The following is a 6,881-nucleotide window of genomic DNA, read 5'->3' as shown; positions in this document are numbered from 1 at the left end:
GCCAATTTTTGGGCTACTCTTTTACCAAAAAAAAAGTGAGATTGATTATCATATAATACCCGCATGGCTGAAAAGGCGAGCATGTTTGGTAACGAGATTCGAACTCGCGACAAGTGGAGTGCGAGTCAAATGCCCTAACCACCAGCCCTTTCAGTACATGAACGTGAAATGCCTCACATTTTTAAATTTCCGCCTAAACAGATCTTGAATAGTTCAATTCACTATATTCTTCACATATTCCAGTTATATAGCCTTTGTAAGTTTACCATGTACAAAATCATAGCATTTCTACGTTATATGAACATAAAATTCGGGAAATACTGGGCTAGTGGTAGGTTTCTTTAGTACCAATAATATTAAACGACAGCATTGCAAAGCGGGCCCAAGTCTTCCCCAAAACCCCTGTATGGGTCTCACTTACAAAACACGGCACTGAAAAGGTTCAAAGATCGATTGTATAGTATAGAGAGTATTTTTTTTAAAACGTAGCATGAATTTGTTAATATACATCTCTGGAAATTTCCTTTCAGAAACTACTGTGGCGTATTTGAATACTGTTTTCTGTTTTGGTGATGCGAAGGCTTAGAAGATACATTCATATTGTCCACAGGTATTGTGAATAGCAGATTACTAAGTGGTAATATGTTAGCTGCACAGCCAAGGACGTTTAACTCGTAAGAAATTTGCCCCTTTTTAATGAAAACTTGCTATGTAGAAGAAATAAGCTTCCAATTTGGGTATGTTGTGTGTAACTCACAGGTGCACTCAACTCCAAATTCATATCCTTTTCCCAGAATGGCCACTCACCTATTTAACATACTTTTTTTCTTGAATGGATTATCTTGGAAAGTAACTTTAGTTGGTGTCATCTTCACAGATTTTCTAAGCTGCCTTCAAGTTCTACATTTATTCCATATTTGCACATATCTGAGTTTGGTTTGAGATTATCTGATTTCTAAACTGAACCTCCTTTCTGTATTGTTGAAGTTAATTGAGTGGAAGGACATATTGGGCTCTCAGAAAATGAATGTTTTGATATTCGCCCAAGACATTCCTAGAAAATCTTCTGTAGATATATTTATTTTATTTAACTCACCTTATTTCTTATCCACTTGGCTTGTTGTTGTTGTTGTTTTACACAGAGGTGTCCCCCCCCTTGAATAGGGAGATGCGCTTTTGATGTTGTGCCTTTTCCACCTTAAAATTTTTTTCACATTTCTCACAGGAGGAATGAATGTTGTTTACACACATTTCTGTCTAGATACTCGTTTTTGTAAATAACTTCTGACAGGAGTTGTAGTGCTGAGTCAGAAACCAATCTTTTTTTTTCATTGCCCTAGCTAACCACTTTTTCGCTCACAACTCCATAGCGTTATCCTTGACTTGAAGCGTTCGTTTACCTTAAACTCACATAGTTGTTAAGGGTAACCATTCAACAACTCAGTAGGGTATAGTTTTAGCGATAATACCTTTTTTCGAAGATGTATCAGCGTTAGATCATCTTTAATGTTGTGTCATCATCTCTTATTGGTTCAGTTGTCTCTTTCTGGATGGTACTCGTGCCCCAAATTGACCGACATTCCTTTATTTAACAATCTTACTATAATGGACGTAGCGTGTCTATATGTATCTATCTATATATGTGACCGATATAATAAATACAATGTGGCGTCATATATTGAATGGCACCACAAACAAAATTCCATAAAAAAATTCACGCTCTGGGTATTCAAGATTCAGACTATTAAAAAAATAACTGTAGTATGTGCAACAACCATTTCTTTATAACAGAAGACAATTTTAAACAAAAAATACTCTCCTCACAACAAGAACACGACCGTACGTGAGGTATGATTATATCTTTATCGATGTAATTTGTAAACATAGTACTAAAAATATGGAGTTCTTAAAAAAACTGTTAATTTTCAATAAATGGTACCACTTTTAATATATAAAAACATTACAAGTTTATACCAGTAAAATTTATGAAAATTTTGTGCTCTGTACATTGAATCATTTTAATGCAATGAGTTGCATATGACTAAAGAACACAAACCGAACACTTTTCTCGTGCAGTACTTCCTAGAAAAAAAAAAAAACCTTTTCTAGAAAATATTTACTTTTTCTAATATTTTTACAATGATGTATCCATACTACGATTACTAATTACTAGCACAAACAGCCGCCCGTATGGCATCGTTTCTGCTAGTATTATTAAGTAGTGTTATATAAGGGCATGCCATTTTTCAAATTTGTGAATACTGTATCGTCAGTATTTGGTACTTATCTTATTCTAAATTAATTCGTTTATATTTTGCCAAATAATTTTCTTATCATTTCTCCTTTTCCAATATTCATGACATAGTATTTTTCTGATTTGTCTTTATGATACATTGTTCTCGACCCTCTGTATAATGTAAATGTAAACCAATATTCATGACATAGTATTTTTCTGATTTGTCTTTATGATACATTGTTCTCGACACTCTGTATTATGTAAATGTAAACCAATATTCATGACATAGTATTTTTCTGATTTTTCTTTATGACACATTGTTCTCGACCCTCTGTATAATGTAAATGGTCCCAGTAAGTTTGAAACATTCTTCCATCTCAGATTTTCAAGGTTCATGTGTCAGTATTTATGTCGTCCGTTGTGAGTACAGTTTTAATGTTTTCACGCAGTTTCACCAGTGTTTTTAAATTATTAATAAACTTGGGTACGCATGTATTTGGCCGCCAATATACTATTAAAATATCTAGTATTTTGTGACATTGGTATACTTTAATATTCAAAGTTTCTGTATCGATAATATGACAGTTGAGTTTTTGTTACACAGTAATTTTCAACACATTCATTTATGATTGTTTCAGTTTTGCGTATTATTTGATGCTGCAAGGCTTGCCCCATACTTTCAAATGCTGGTGTGTTAAATGAGTGACAGTCTATTATATTATTCGGTTCAAAATTGGATAAATAAGGTCCTTGGTGCGGCGGATGCTGCTGATTTACTGTGTTTCCTTTGGTTAATAGTTCGGATTTAGGAAGTTATATCAGAACCTTACTGGTCTTTGCATGACCTGATCATTTAGCCTATTTTTCGCATATAAAGTGCTGTTCAGGTATAAAATACAAATATACTGTTACGACAGCGGAAGTCACTTGACGCTAGTAACACGTCATGAGATTCTAGAAGGATCATGTCTGTTCATGGCAACTCAAGTCTTCTCTACGCGTCCTCTATTTTTTTTTTGCCGTCACTTCATTTGCCGGCTTATATATATAAAAAAGATAATTGCAGACAGACAGAGACGCACAATTGAGTCAAGCGCGGTAGTTACCGTAAGTAACGTGCGTGAATCGTTGTGAATTATAGCGTGTGTTTAAGTTAAAATGACTGTGGAAATTAAGTGTATTGCAAAGTTGAACTGAGAAAGAATAAACTAGTTTTATTTAAGAAAGGACTTGTATCGCTGAAGTTTCTGGGAAAGAATCTCTATGGAAGGTTAACAAACGAACAGAGACGTAACAATACTTATTATCTCCATGCAATTGTATTGATAAATACATTTAATTTGTTTATTTTATCTTTTGCTTTAAAGATATTAACAATTTGTCAACTGCGACTTTTTCTTTCAAATTAGTCCATTTGCGAATCTTTCAACAGTATACTTTCTGAATTTTCTCATCATCTTAAAAACTTTTATATTCAGTCTTCTTCATAAACTTGAACTTATGTCTAACTCATAGGATCTTTTACAAAATAAAACGAACAACTTATAATGGATTTATCCCTTCTGCGCAAAATATGATGTTCTACAGCGGATAAAAGTTCATAACAAGATATTTTATCATTTGACGATTTTTCATTATCGTTAAAAGAAACAATCTGTGTGTTTGTAGATAAGCACAAAGCTACACAACGAGCTATCTGTGCTCTGCCCACCACTGGTATCGAAACCCGGATTCTAGCGTTGTAAGTTCGCAGACATGCCGCTGGGGTGGGGGCAAAAGAAACAGAAAACAATAAATGTGTAACACACGCACATGAATCTATGAAATCAACTAAGATGATCATGAGCGTCAGAGATTTTTGAAATTAACAAATAGACAGAAAAGTCTTTCCGGTAATGTGTCTACTGAGTTTCAATAGTTATTAATAAAGTAGACTATTTCAGAAAGAAACTAGCTTAAACTTTTAATTTCTCGTCATAAACGGGAAAAATGGAAGGTTAATAATTACATACTTTTTGTGATTTTATCAGTGCGTTTATTAAAAGTAACAATATGCTGAATCAAATTGTGAAACCTCCGTGTAAATATTTATATTACATTCACTGTAACTAGATATCAAAGGACTCTGGGTCAAAAATATTTGCCTCCCCCATTTAAACTTTTTCCGTATTTCAGAATATTTCTCCTAAATTCCAGTGTTTAAAATCTCAAATATCAATTTTGAGGGCCATGGGGCAGTAAAGCTTGATTGTTTTTACCCCCTACCCAATATTTAATCATTTTTCAAGTATTATGAATGTAAAACGTATCTGGTTCCTCGGCTTTTATAGCTAGTTGCATATACTACTGACATGATTTTCTGAGCGTACATATATATCACTCGATTCCTAGACTAATGTGATAAATGTGCACGCGCAGTACGTGTCACCTTGAGTACCAGTGAGATGCAATATTTGTATTGCCTGTGTTATAGCCTTCATGTATGCTTACTCTGCGTAAGCATAACAATTGAGTTGGAAACAAAATGTGTAAAAACAATACCCAACTTCCCTGTACCGATCAAAATCAAGACAATTTACTGAGGATTCGAAGGGTGGGTGATTGAATAAAAATGTTTTTTTTTACGTTTTTATTGCAAATCTATTCAGGTTTTCTTTATTTAAAAAAATGCTTGAGAATAATATGCATACTTGGAATTTACAGGCGTTCATGGTTTTGATATTCCTTAGGATTCAAGTAAGATTTTATATATATATATATTATTCAAAGTACATTTAATTAGCAAACTAACAAACATCCCATACATATATAGTGTTATTCCTGTTGGTGATGCTTTATTTTCATCTTTGCCACAATAAATTGATATGGCAGAACATATATATATATATATATATACTAATACTAGTCACGAGCAATGTAAATAAAAAGAAAAGTTTAATCTTGCTAGTGCCTTGTACTGACAGCTTGGTGAAGTCTGTTGCTGACTTGAGTATACGTGCCAACACGCGATCATGTGACGAGGCACGCGCGTGTGGCTCTTTGCATAAATCTACTATTCTCGGATCGTTCAATACTGCAAGAGAGGCGCATGATTCTGAATACACGTGTCTGACATCGTGATACGAGCTGGTGCAGTACGTGCTCGAAAGTAGACTGAAGTCTGGACTAAAGCAGTTTAAAACAGAGGAGTAGTTAAATAACGCATGTGGTGTTAGGTTACCTACGGCTTTCTAGAAAAATGTGAGTTATGTTTCAAGTGTTTATATGCGTGGAATATATCTTTAACAAATGAGTTGTTTTTTTTAATGGCAGTCAAAAATATTAAGATATGTGTATAAGTTTAGCATTAGACTTTGTAAGTTGTATAATATAAATGATCCTATCATTTTTTTTTTTGCCTTTAAGTTTAAGAGAAAACCTTTTCCTGTTTATAAAATCGCAGTGCTGACTGGAGGCTCTTGGAAACATCTGAGAAAGAAAAATATTGTTTCGGCTAAAACAAAACCTCGCATCCAACTGTAACATGGAAACTTTGAGTTGTGTAGACTAATAGTATGTGTGTGTGGAGCCTTTTTTTGTGAAGTAGACACTAGTTTAAATACTATCGAAATTCAAACACCCATTCTTCAAATATGACAAGATATTCGTTAATATGTGAGATTGATAAACTTTATGGTCAGTGTCTCATTTGTTTTTTATCATTTAAACAGATCAAGATACAAAATTCGGTTTTGGATATATTTCTATCACTCCTTTTTCATGAATTATTCATTGGTTTTAATTTCGTATAAAATTAAATAGGTAGTAGATTTTGGGGGGATTAGTTTCTTTTCTCGAATATATTAAATTTCGTTATTAGTGATGGATTAGATGTTTCCTTGTACCACTTTTAATAAAACATCTTGTGATGAGTCTGTGTTCAATTTCAAACAACGTACTATCTCGTAAAAAGGGAGTGTTATTAGTAAAATAAAATTAGTATGTTTCCAAATATATCTGTCGAATTTGTGTTTTTGGCCTAGTGCCAGTGGTGGTTAGGGCACTCGACTCGCAATCTGCAGGTCGTGGTTTCGAAACCCGTCACCGAACACACTTACCCTTTTAGCCATTCGAATATTATAATGTAACGGTCAATCTCACTTTTCATTGGCTACTTTTTACCAAGAATTGGCGGTTGATGGTGTTGACTAACTGCCTTTCCTGTAATCTATCAATTTTAAATTACAGACAGCTAGCGCAGATAAACCCACAAGTAGTTTTGCACGAAATTCAATGAATTTGAGGTAATTACCTGCCTTTAGTTAAACAGTAAAATATGAAGGGGTGGGGAAGCGACTAAACCATTATAATCATAGTGTATTTGATTTACTAGATGTAACTCCCCCCCCCCCTAAATACTCTTGGATCCAACATCACTGCACCAGTGATTTTGATTTTTATTGTTTGTTTTCCATTGTTACATGTTTGTAAAGAAGAAAATTATATATATATATATATATACACACACACACACACACACACACACACACACACACACACACACACACACTATATAGAAGTAATATATTTACTAATTAATAAACTAAATTAAGTTGGTTTACGGAACCTAAACTAACGTAACCTTTAGTTCCGGTACTACTTGGTT

General features: G+C 33.7%; 1 protein-coding gene across 4 annotated transcripts in view; it reads left to right on the top strand.

Moving 5' to 3' along the window:
* The first annotated feature begins 5,292 nt into the window (after positions 1-5,292).
* The window catches only part of LOC106468618 (zinc finger protein Xfin-like), a 30,667-nt gene continuing 29,078 nt past the window's right edge, over positions 5,293-6,881 (top strand). For all 4 annotated transcript variants that reach the window (XM_022396962.1, XM_022396961.1, XM_013929048.2 and 1 more), the window contains exon 1: positions 5,293-5,476. The gene's annotated coding sequence lies outside the window, so the exon portion shown is untranslated. The remainder of the gene's footprint in view (positions 5,477-6,881) is intronic.

The sequence above is a fragment of the Limulus polyphemus genome, unplaced genomic scaffold (assembly GCF_000517525.1).
Source record: "Limulus polyphemus unplaced genomic scaffold, Limulus_polyphemus-2.1.2 Scaffold3080, whole genome shotgun sequence".
Taxonomy (NCBI): Eukaryota; Metazoa; Arthropoda; class Merostomata; order Xiphosura; family Limulidae; genus Limulus; species Limulus polyphemus.
This window is presented reverse-complemented; position numbering and strand designations above follow the sequence as displayed.